The sequence below is a fragment of the Oryctolagus cuniculus genome, chromosome 10 (assembly GCF_051225735.1).
Source record: "Oryctolagus cuniculus isolate XC-2025 breed Fujian yellow rabbit chromosome 10, ASM5122573v1, whole genome shotgun sequence".
NCBI lineage: Eukaryota > Metazoa > Chordata > Mammalia > Lagomorpha > Leporidae > Oryctolagus > Oryctolagus cuniculus.
In genome coordinates, this window is record NC_142876.1 from 27,493,441 (window position 1) to 27,506,024 (window position 12,584).

The window sequence follows — 12,584 nt, forward strand, 5'->3', positions numbered from 1 at the left end:
AGCTTCCGCACAGCTGCCTCCAGTTCAACCAATAAACTGTAGGACTTGCTCCTGATTGGAGAGCAGCGTACTCGGCGTGTGGGCAGCCGAGTTAGGATTGGCGGAGGAGGACTATAAAGGAGGAGAGAGACGGCATGCACCAGGAACATCTAAGGGGAACATCTAAGGGAACACCTGTGCAGCCCCCCAGAGAGCCGGCCGGCGGTGTGCCGCTCCCCTGCGGAAGTGGGGAATGTGGCCAGGGGGAACTGCCCTTCCACGGAGGTGGAAGGGATAGTAGCCAACCTGGGAAGAACCAGCAGCAAACCCGGGGAGGGCCGAGCAGACAGAAAGAACAGCGCAGGGTCCTGTGTTGCTCCTCCACGAAGAGGGGGAGCGACATAATGGTGCCGTGACTCGGATATGAAGCCTAGGCAGAGTTCAGTGTCGTTCCTCCATGAAGAGGGGGAGCGACATAATGGTGCCGTGACTCGGATAGGAAACCTAGGACGGATAGGAAACCTAAGAGGGAAGAAAAGGGAAGAAGCAGGAAAATACCGGAGAGAGAGACTAGCAAAGAGCCTAGGTGCCGGAAGAAGCTATTGAAAGCCTAGGCAGAGACTCGGATACGGACTGTGGGAAAGAAGTTAGGATTTAAAGTGAAAGCAAGAAGAAACTTAGACTCATACGGACTGCAGGTTGAAAGTGAAAGTGAAACCTATAAGAAACTTAGACTTGGATATGGACTGTGGGGAGAGGCCAGGAGAAATGAGGGAGGAATATTGTTGGAAGAAAACTTAAGGAAACATACCGGGTAGAGAAAAATGTTAGGGAGGATGAAGCCGCGAGTGCAGGCCGAGGCGGAGATATAAGCCACCTTGGAATTCTTCAAGTCACCCCGGGGAGCAAGAGGCGAAGATCTGGAACCAGAGGCAGAGACGTGGGCCGCCAGGTTGAAAGTCGCCAGGTTAGTCCGGGGAACTTGGACTGAATGCCGGTGGTGGCGGAAACATTCGCGGAAGCCGCCGCGTGCAGAGAGAGCACGGGGCGTGAATAGATAGGGAATGCGGGGCTGGCACGAGGCCGTGGTGCGGGCGCGAAGTGCGTGGAGACCGCGGAGCGTGCGCGCAGAGCCGGGAACCCGCCGGCGGGGCGAGGCGCCGGGAAGCCGCGCAGAGCCGTGAAGCTGCCGCGGGGCGAGGTGCCGCCGAGAAGCAGCCTTGGGGCGAGCGCCGCCAGAAAGCCGCAGGGATAAGAGAAACAGAAGTTTAGAAGTAAAATGAGAGAAATAGGAATGCTGGAAGATAGAAGTAAAATGGGAGAAATAGGAACGCCCGGAGATAGAGAAATAGAGAAATAGAAAGGCCTCCCCTCATCATGGCAATGAGAAAGCTTGGATTCGGTCTGCCTGATTAAGTGAGGCGATGAGCACCTGGGCGGCTAGCAGCTTATGCGCCGCAGGTCACCGAAGACAGGCACGAATTAACATCAGTAAGGCTTCCCCACAATGCAACAATTAGGAGGCTTGGATTCGGTCTGCCTGATTTAAGGTGGTAAGCACCAGCAAGCAGCTCGACCAAAGCATGAGCTGCAGGTCACCGAAGATAGGCACAAACCAACACTAATAAGTCTCCCCCACAATACGGCAATGAGAAGGCTTGGATTCGGTTTGCCTGATAGGTTTTGTAAGCACCTGCAGGCAGTTCTAGCAGAGCAGAGCATGCGCTGCAGGGCACCGAACACAGGCACGCATCAGCGCCTAAAAACCTCCTCACAACATGGCGAAGAGAGGACCCGGATTCGGTTTGCCTGATAGGACTTGTAAGAGCCTGTGGCAACTCTAGCAAGTAGAGCAGAGTGTGTGCCGCGGGACACCGAAGACAGGCGCGTATCAACGCTAAAAAATAAAAAGAAAGGGGGATCTGTGGGGAGCAGCCCGGACTGGACTGAGTTACTGGAATTAAGACTTATTCTATGCATCTGCTCTCCCACAATATGGAGCTGGGAGAGAAGTAAACAGCTTCCGCACAGCTGCCTCCAGTTCAACCAATAAACTGTAGGACTTGCTCCTGATTGGAGAGCAGCGTACTCGGCGTGTGGGCAGCCGAGTTAGGATTGGCGGAGGAGGACTATAAAGGAGGAGAGAGACGGCATGCACCAGGAACATCTAAGGGGAACATCTAAGGGAACACCTGTGCAGCCCCCCAGAGAGCCGGCCGGCGGTGTGCCGCTCCCCTGCGGAAGTGGGGAATGTGGCCAGGGGGAACTGCCCTTCCACGGAGGTGGAAGGGATAGTAGCCAACCTGGGAAGAACCAGCAGCAAACCCGGGGAGGGCCGAGCAGACAGAAAGAACAGCGCAGGGTCCTGTGTTGCTCCTCCACGAAGAGGGGGAGCGACAATGTCCCTCCTCTATTCTCCTAGATTACATCCCTTGTCTTTCTTCTAACCTGTACATCCTCCCTTTCCTCTCACCTGATAACCTGCTTCCTATTTCTGTAAGAAAGTCAAAGCAATGAGACAAAACGTCCACAGAATCCCCTAACATATCTCTCATAGCTGCAACACAGCCTTGTCTCTGCCTTCACCTTTATTATATACAGTGGAATCTCCATGATCCTGGACAAAGCCAGTCCTCCCACTGAAGCAAGGACTCTCACTCCGACTGGCCTGATCAAGATCATCACTATCATCCAGCAACTACCCACCCTCCCTTCTGTGTTATCAATATTTCCCTCTACTGGGTCATTTTCATAAGCTTAAAAGCAACTGTTAATTCTCCAGTTATACAGATTCTTCTGTGTGACTCATCTCCACTGTCCGCTACCACCCATTTCTCTGCTTCCTTTGTAACAAAATTTCTAAAAGAGTTTCTATACTGTACATTAGTTCTCTTTCTACTCTGGAAAAGTAGATTCCATACCATATATACATTTATATAAAGTTCAAAAGCATGTCAAACACTTTGTATGTTGAGACCACCACATACATTTGTAGCAAAATAATAATGCACATGAGACTATAAATATGCATATGTTGAGTTGTCAGCTGAATGAGTAGGTCTCCCACCCTCACTGCATCCCACTCCAGTCATGCTTTCATCCTACCATTCTTTTTTTTTTTTTTTTTTTTTTTGACAGAGTGGACAGTGAGAGAGAGAGACAGAGAGAAAGGTCTTCCTTTGCTGCTGGTTCACCCTTCAATGGCCTCCACAGCTGGCGCGCTGCAGCCGGCACACTGCACTGATCCGATGGCAAGGAGCTAGGTGCTTTTCCTGGTCTCCCATGGGGTGCAGGGCCCAAGCACTTGGGCCATTCTCCACTGCACTCCCGGGCCACAGCAGAGAGCTGGCCTGGAAGAGAGGCAACCGGGACAGAATCCGGCGCCCCTACCGGGACTAGAACCCAGTGTGCCGGCGCCGCAAAGTGGAGGATTAGCCTAGTGAGCCGCAGCGCCGGCCCCATCCTACCTTTCTTAACGAATACACTTGTCATTGTCAACAGGGAATGCACACTGGCAGAACCCAATGATCTGCTCTGAATTCTCGCCTGATTCACACATACCCTCTGGGTTTCCCTCCTCCATCCATGGTGCTTCCCTCCCTGTCTTTGCTGGTTCCATCTGTTTTCTCAAACCCCTAACCTTGCAGTGAGTGACACAGGGTTTGTTCCTTGGACTTCTCTTTTTTAGCTATGTTGATTTCCGTGATGATCTCATCCAGTCTCCTGACTTTCCTTATCATTGAAGGTACCTGATATCCTGCGTGATGACCACTCCCAAAGTTCTCTCTCCACTTCAGACCTCTTGCCTGAACTCCAGATTCTGATATCCAGCAATCTGCTGCACACCTCAAACTTAACCTGTCACAAACAGAACAAATCCCCCTTCAATTCTGTTCAAACCCTTTGGCTTTCCTATCTCAGCTGATAACAACTCCATCCATGCTGGACTTTCCTCTTTCTCTTGCGTCCATTTCCAGTCCAAAGTCCGAGCACCTCTGGCCACCTCCACTGCTGCCCCTGCCCCCATCTGAGCCACCTTCAACATACGTGTTGATTTGTCTTCAAAAAGTTTGCCCTGCTCTCTTGCTTGCCTCTTCTCTACATAATAACTACACTAATCCTCTTTAACAGATGTCAGAGGTCACGCCTCTGCTTAAATCCTTGCATCCAACGCCCCTGCTTTCAAAGTAAAAGTCTACAACCTTACGACAGTCTGAGGGGTCTGTAAGATTGGTGCCACCACCCTGCCCCCAGTCACGAACTCCTTAAATGCATCTGCTGTCTTCCTCCTCTTGGACACTGTGCTCCGTCTTCCCTGACATCAAGTTGACCCAAGAAGATCTCAGGCATGTGCCCACATCAGGGCCTGTCGCTAACTGTGCCCCCTGCCTGGTCCACATTTTCCCCAGCTAGCTGCTTACACTAACTCTCACCTCCTTCAGTCAAAAATCACCTTCTCAGGGCCGGTTTCATGGTGTAGCACATAAAGCTGCCACCTGTGATGCCAGCATCCCATATGGGTGCCAGTTCTAGTCCCGGCTGCTCCACTTCCCATCCAGCTCCCTGCTAATGGCCTGAGAAAAGCAGCAGTGCTTGGGCCCCTGCCACCCATGTGGAAGACCCCAAAGAAGCTCCTGGCTCCCGGCTTCAGGGTGGCCCAGCCCTGGGTGTGGGAGTGAGCTGGTGGCTCAAAGATCTCTCAGGGCTGTGGTTGTGGCACAGCCAGTGAGCTGCTGCTTTCGATGATGACATCTCGTAGGAGTGCCGGTTGTGTCCTGGCTGCTCCACTTCCCATCCAGCTCCCGCTAATGACCTGCAAAAAGCAGAGGAGGATGTCCCAAGTGTTTGGGCCTCTGCTACCTGGGTGGGAGACTGGATGAAGCTGTCCTGGTTCCTGGCTGTGGTTTGGCCCAGCCTTGACCATTTTGGTCATCTTGGGAGTAAACCAGTTGGTGGAAGATTCTCTCTCTCTCTCTCCCTCTCTATTTCTCTTACTACTACTACTACTACTACTTCTTCTTCTTCTTCTTCTTCTTCTCTCTCTCTCTCTCTCTCTCTCTCTCTGCATGTGTGTGTGTGTATCTGCTTCTGTCTCTGTAACTCTGACTTTCAAATAAATATTTTTTTGACAGGCAGAGTAGACAGTGGTGGACAGTGAGAGAGAGAGAACAGAGAGAAAGGTCTTCCTTTACCATTGGTTCACCCTCCAATGGCCGCTGTGGCCGGCGTGCTGATCCGAAGGCAGGAGCCAGGTGCTTCTCCTGGTCTCCCATGCAGGTGCAGGGCCCAAGCACTTGGGCCACAGCAGAGAGCTGGACTGGAAGAGGGGCAACTGGGACAGAATCCGGCACTCCAATCAGGACTAGAACCTGGTGTGCTGGAGCCACAGGCAGAGGATTAACCTATTGAGCTGCGGCGCCAGCCTATCAAATAATTTTTTAAATCACCTTCTCAATATGGCCTATCCCTATCCTTTTAATTTTTTTTAAATTTATTTATTTATTTGAAAGGCAGAGTTACAGAGAGGCAGAGGCAGAAAGAGAGAGAGGTTTTCCATCTACTGGTTTACTCCCCAAATGGCTGCAATGGCAGGAGCTGGGCTGTTCCAAAGCCAGGAGCCTGGAGCCTTCTCCAGGTCTCCTACGTGGTTGTAGGAGCCCAAGGACTTGAGCCATCTTCTGCTGCTTTCCCAGGTGCATTAGCAGGGAGCTAGATCGGAAGTGGGGCAGCAGGGATTTGAACCAGCGCCCATATGGGATGCTGGTGTTGCAGGTGGCAGCTTTGCCCACTACGCCACAACGCTGGCCCCATCTAGATGAGTTTTATAATCTTAAGAGACTCAACCTTAAAAAAGTTTTTCTATTTTCATTATATTTAAAAGAAGAGACAGACAGGCAGAGGTCCATACACTGGTTTACTCCCCAAATGTCTGTAACAGACAGGACTGAGCCAAGCTGAAGCCAGGAGCCCGGTCTGAATCCAGAACTCCCACATGGGTATCAGGGACCTAAGTGCTTGAACCATCATCTGCTGCCCTCCCAGGGAGCACTTTAGCGGGAAGCTGGATCAGAAGTAAGGTCAGGTCTTGAAACAGGTACTCACATATAGGATGTAGGAGTCCCAGGTGGCATCTTAACAATTGTACCAAATGACTGCCCCCAAGAAACTCGATTTCTTGAAATACTGCTTGTTTATTTGAGAGAGAAAGAGAATGCCCACATCTACTGGTGTATTCCTTAAATGCCCATAATGGCCAGTGGCTGGGGAAGGGCTGAGGCCAGGAGCCAGGAAAGAAATGTAGGTCTTTCACACGGCTAGCAGAAACCTACTTACTGAAGCCATCACTACTGCCTCCCCAGGTCTGCGTTATCAGGAAGCCAGAGTCAGCAAGTGAACTCAGGTGCTCCAGTGTGGGCTGTGGACATCTTAACCTCTAGGCTAGGGGCTGGCACTGTGGCACAGCGGGTTAATGCCCTGGCCTGAAGCACCAGCATCTCATATGGCGCCGGTTCTAGTCCTGGCTGCTCCTCTTCCGATCCAGCTCTCTGCTATGGCCTGGGAAAGCAGTAGAAGATGGCCCAAATGCTTGGGCCCCTGCACCCACGCAGGAGACCCGGAAGAAGCTCCTGACTTCAGATCAGCACAGCTCTGGCCATTGGGACCTATTGGGGAGTGAACCATCAAATGGAAGACCTCCTCTCTCTCTACCTCTCTTCTCCCTTTGTAACTCTCTGACTTTTGAATAAATAAATAAAATCTAAAAAAAAAAAAACAAAACTCTAGGCTAGATGCCTGTTCTGAGATTCAGTTTTTTAAAAGAAATTTTTCAAAAATCAGGGAAATGATAGGTTGATCGATAAAGACTTTCCAGCCTAAAATATACTAAATTGTTTAGAGGAAAGTAGACTGAAAATACAAGCTAAGAGGACAAAAGAAGGATGTGAAATTTCTTTTAAAGAGAAGCTGTTTCATAATTTTTTAGATAGATGATAGATGCATTATGATATTTAGATTCCTTTGGATACACTTAAAGATTGACATAACACTTATTTTTAAATTCCAATACTTATAATATGCCAGAAATAACAAACCTTCCCATTATTTAAACTTGTGATGAAACATTTTAGACAGCTTTAGAAGTACAAGAAGAAACAAAGATTTTTCAAATTTCTTTTAGGACATAAGCAAGAAAGGAATTGTGAGGCCCACAGTCCCAAAGCACTCAAAGGGAGCTAAGGCTCTGCTAAGGTTTCTCCAAGTGAAATTGAATCTCCACTTCCGTCCCTGGCCTATGCAGGCAAAGTCTAGAAAGCCGTATTTTCTTTTTGTCATCTTGTTTTTAAATGCATTTTAAAAGATTTACCCATGTATTTGGGAAAGAGAGAGCTCCACCCATGCTCGTGTAATGGCCCGCTTTCTACACTGAGGAGCTTTCCAAGGATGACGAGGATCAGAACTCGTACCTCTCTATCCCAGGGTGGAGTTGGAGAGCTCTTACTCCCAGCACTGCCCAGCTAGAGAGGACTACAGTGGAACACTGTGGAAGTGATCCCAGGCCGGCGCTGCGGCTCACTAGGCTAATCCTCCGCCTTGCGGCGCCGGCACACCAGGTTCTAGTCCCAGTCGGGGCACCGGATTCTGTCCCGGTTGCCCCTCTTCCAGGCCAGCTCTCTGCTGTGGCCAGGGAGTGCAGTGGAGGATGGCCCAAGTGCTTGGGCCCTGCACCCCATGGGAGACCAGGAGAAGTACCTGGCTCCTGCCATCAGATCAGCGCAGTGCACCGGCTGTGGCGGCCATTGGAGGGTGAACCAACGGCAAAGGAAGACCTTTCTCTCTGTCTCTCTCACTGTTCACTCTGCCTGTCAAAAAAAAAAAAAAAAAAAGACACAGTGATCCTCCAAGAACAGTTCCTGGAGTTTGTCAGTAGGCCACCCTTTCTGGCTGCTTCCAGGTGGAGCTGTGAGTGCTCTCCTGCCCTACTTTGAGCATTTAACACTGGCCCTTGCCAACAGCAAGTTCAGAAAATGTTAAATGAATGCCTAGAGGAGAGAGATTGGAGATGAGATTGAGAAGACAAATTTGGGGCTAGACCATAAAGGAAGACATGCTGATGAGTTGAACTTCATTCAGGAACAGATATGTTTGGGCTTTTTAAAAATAGCTTTATTAGAGCTATTGTGGCACAGAGGGTTAAGCCACCACCTGAGACACAGGCATCCCATATGAGCACTGGTTTGAGTCTCAGCTGCTCCACTTCTGATCCAGTTTCCTGCTGATGCATCTGGGAAAGCAGCAAAAAATGGTCCAAGAACTTGGGCCCTTGCCGCCCACACGGGACACCCAGATGGAGTTCCAGGCTCTGAACTTTGAGCTGCACCAGTCCTAGCCACAGTGGGCATTTTGGGAGTGAACCAGTGGGTGGAAGAGCTCTCTCTCTGTCTCTGCAACTCCACCTTTCAAATAAATAAGTAAATCTGTTTTAAAAATAGTTTATGGAGGTATAATCTAATGTCAAAAACTTTTCTCAGGCATTGGATAAATGTATATGCTGTGCAACCACCACAAACAAGTTTAGAACACTTCCATCCCCCAAAATTTCCCTTGGGCCCCTTGGCAGCCGGTGCCCACCCCCACACTCCTGGCCCCAGGCAACCACTGCCAGGCTTCCTGTTGCTACTTTAGATTTTTTTCCCGACTTTTACATATATGGAATCTTACAAATGCAATCTTTTGTATCCAAATACTTTGACTCTGCATGTTGTTTTGAGATCCAGAATGCTACTATGCGTATCAGTCATTAGTTCCTCTTTATGGCTTAGTAATACTCCATTGCAGGTACCTAGAAGTCCACAGAGACAGATGTAGCTTAGCAGACTAGGGAATGGGAAAATGGAGAACTGGGAGGTGTAAGACCTATTTTTGGGATGATGGAAGTGTTCTGGAATGAGAGAGGGCTGATGGTTGTACAACACTGTAAATACACTAAAACACACGGAATTGTACACTTTAAAATGGTTAAAGTAGTGGATTTTTGTACTAAGTAAATTTTATCTTTCAAAAAGTTGGCCCAGCATTATGGTGCAGCGGATTAAGTCACTGCTATGCAATGCCAGCATCTCATGTTGAGGCACACTCATAAAATAACTGGCCTGTATATTTTCCAAAAGTGTCATGAAAGACAAAGGCTGAGGAGCTGTTTCAGAAGAAAGAGACTAAAGAAACATGCAGTTGGCCAGCGCCGCGGCTCACTAGGCTAATCCTCCGCCTTGCGGCGCCGGCACACCGGGTTCTAGTCCCGGTCGGGGCGCCGGATTCTGTCCCGGATTCTGGCCCCTCTTCCAGGCCAGCTCTCTGCTGTGGCCAGGGAGTGCAGTGGAGGATGACCCAAGTGCTTGGGCCCTGCACCCCATGGGAGACCAGGATAAGTACCTGGCTCCTGGCTTCGGATCAGCGCGGTGCGCCAGCCGCGGCGACCATTGGAGGGTGAACCAACGGCAAAAGGAAGACCTTTCTCTCTGTCTCTCTCTCTCACTGTCCACTCTTCCTGTTAAAAAAAAAAAAAAAAGAAAGAAAGAAAGAAAGAAACATGCAGTTGAGTGCAGTGCATAATCCTGGATTGGGACTGGGAGGGGGGATGGAAATTGCTGTACAGAACGTTGTCAGGACAGTTGACCAAATTGGAAACTGGGTCATAGATTAAATAATAATAATATCGGGTCAGTGTGATGTCCTGACTTAGTAACTGTAGCGTGCCAGGCCAGGTATGGGGCGGGGCAGGAAAGGCTCCTGGGGTGCAGAGTTTAAGGCAGCACTCTTAGGGGACCACTTGCTCTCAGGCCTTGCTTGCCTCCATCCGGTTGTGGTCCTGGTGTTGTGGCTGGGTCTGGGAACGCCCTTGGTCTTGGGAAACACACAGTGAAGTATTCAGGGGAAAGGGTAGCTTTTGCAACTTATTCTCCAAGAGAAGAAGAAGGAGGATATAGAGAAAGAAGATGTTACAGTACATGCTATGAAATATGAATAATTGGTGAATGTGGGTAAAGGATGTATCCTTTTGCTATTTGCAAGTTTTTGGTAAGTTTGAATTATTATTATTTTGTAATTTCTAAGGCACTTGTCCATGTGATGAAATTCCTTTAGCAGCAGAGCTGGAAGTTGAACCCCCTGCACCTCCAGCCATCTACACCTTGAGGTGTCATGCTTCCCTGTCCCCAAATGCCCTAAAGCCAGGTGACCAGGTGCCTCAGAGCCGTATTCCTCCAGCTTTAACGTGCACAGATGAAAAAGTGGATTCCGACCTAGTGGATCTGAGGTCCAGCTGAGGAGTTTGCTTTCCTAACAAGCTCCCAAGTGAGGCCGATGGTCCCGGACCATGGTTCCAGAGGCAGGCCCTAGACCCCAGGGCCCAGACCTGTATTGCCTAAAATTCAAAATGTACTGGGAGGAGAATAATGGCAAGGAACACTGACTGCTTTAGGAGGCCGCCGACAGTCACAGTTCTACCATGACTTTTTGATGCTAAGTTGAGCTTTCTTTGTCAAATATCCTTTCTTTCACTGCACACGCAGAATGAGCCTACTGGGTGCCACACTGCAGTTCTTAGAATTGCATGGTGATGAACACTAACTGAAGCAGTTATAACTCGCCCAGACTTTCCCTTCCCCCAGGAGACTCCAAATCAGCCTTAAATCTAGACAGTTTTCACTCCAACAAGTGAACTTGGCATCTTAACAGTCTCACTCAGTGTCACAGGCACAAGAGAGAACATTGCAGTCAGGGAGTGCTGGAAATGACAAGTTCATAAAAGCAAATAAATAAATGAATGAATACAAGAGAGAAAAATATTTTTAAAAAGAGGCGACATTTGTTCTGTGGCAACATTTTAGTGATAAAAGGATCTTCTAATGTGTTATTTGTGTTACCTTTGTTTTAGCTTTTAACTCTCAAAGGGAAAATAACCTAAACAATGCCAAATTCTTTTCATATTAAAGCATTTTTCTTGGGAGACAACCTTGGAAAAAAAATTACTTACCCTGGACCAAAATCACAGTTACTATTTATTTTTACTTATTATTTGAATGGCAGAGAGAAGGAGACAGAGACAGAGAGAAAGATCTTCCATCTTCCAGTTCACTCTTTAAATGCCTGTGACAGTCAGGGATAGATTAGGCCAAAGCCAAGAGCTGAGAACTCAATCCAGGTTTCTCCACATAAATGACAGGGACCCAATTCCTTAAGCCACCACTTGTTGCCTCCCGGGGGTGCAGTAGCAGGAAGCTGGAATCAGAAGCGGTGTCAGGACTAGACACTCTGATACGGGATGCAGATATTTAACCGCTGGGCTAAACACTTGACTGTATTTTTTTTTTTCCTTAAAGATTCAGGGAGAACCAAGTGCCATTGTTTAGGGGTGGAAAATAGGCCAGCAAACAGGTACTGAAGAGCGAGGGGTGCGGTGAACACTTGAGCAGGCCCTTGCTGTGTGGATGGCAGGCCCCTCCTTTAAGAGAGGGTGGCCAGCATAGCCCGCGCCTCTCTGAGGTTCTAGAACAATGGTCCCTCCGAGATACTCTTCCTCTGTCTCAGTGGCTGCCACAGCTTCTCTGCTTTTGCTCCTTCCTCTTTCCTTTCTCTGGCTGACTTTCACTTCCCTGGCACTTCTGACTCCAGCTGCTGCCTTTGAACTGTCCCCACGCTTACTTCCCTTTGTGAAATGCTGCACCATCAGGGGAAGCAGGCTCCTAGGACAGCCTGGGGCCCGGTGAGCCTCCTCTGGGCCTGGGTACCCAGGTCTTCCCTCACATCTTTCAGCAGGCTCCGGAGGCGCTGGCCATAGCTGTTTCCCTCACTTCCTGCCTTGTTCAACAAGAACACCAATCCCCTTTGAGAAAGATGCCCTGGCTCAAAAGTCCCTCCCAGGCCTGGACTGCCCTTCCCGGCACACAGAAAATTGGCGTCTCCATGGAGCAGAGAAATTGGTCTGAACCTGCCCCAGGCTGCACTGGTTATTAGAATGCGGCTCCTGATGCCGATCCTACCCACAGTCCACAAAGGCTCCTAGGGAAATGCTGTTTGTTGGAGGGTTTGACACAAAGGCCCAGGAATGCGGGCTTTGCTGTGCTGCCCCCACAGCCTGCTCTCCGTCTTCACAGCTCCTTCCGAGGGGAAAATCCAGACTGGATTCTTCAGCCCAGGGCAAGCCATGGAGGACAATCGCAGGCCCGGGCTGGAGGTCCGCCCTCCGTCCCTCCTCATCCTTCCAGATCTCATGCATCCATGAGGCCCTGCTCTCTTCCCAGCCATGCTCCATCTCGGCTGATCTCATCCAGACCGCAGCCTCTCCACTCCACCCTTCCCATCCTGTGTGTGTGCATTCAGCTTCACTCGGAGATGGTAGCTTCAAGGCTAGGTTTATGCATGAACTTTGAAGCCCTGAAATCCCAGCCCTATCGCTCCTGTGCAACTTACAGAACCAGTCTCAGCTTTGGCTACTCCATCTGTAAAAAGAGTTATCATAACACTTGTTTAAAGCTTAATTTCTTCCCTAAGGGTTAAATGAAAATTCTCACCCAACAAGAATTTATTGAGTGTCTACTGTTTGCCAG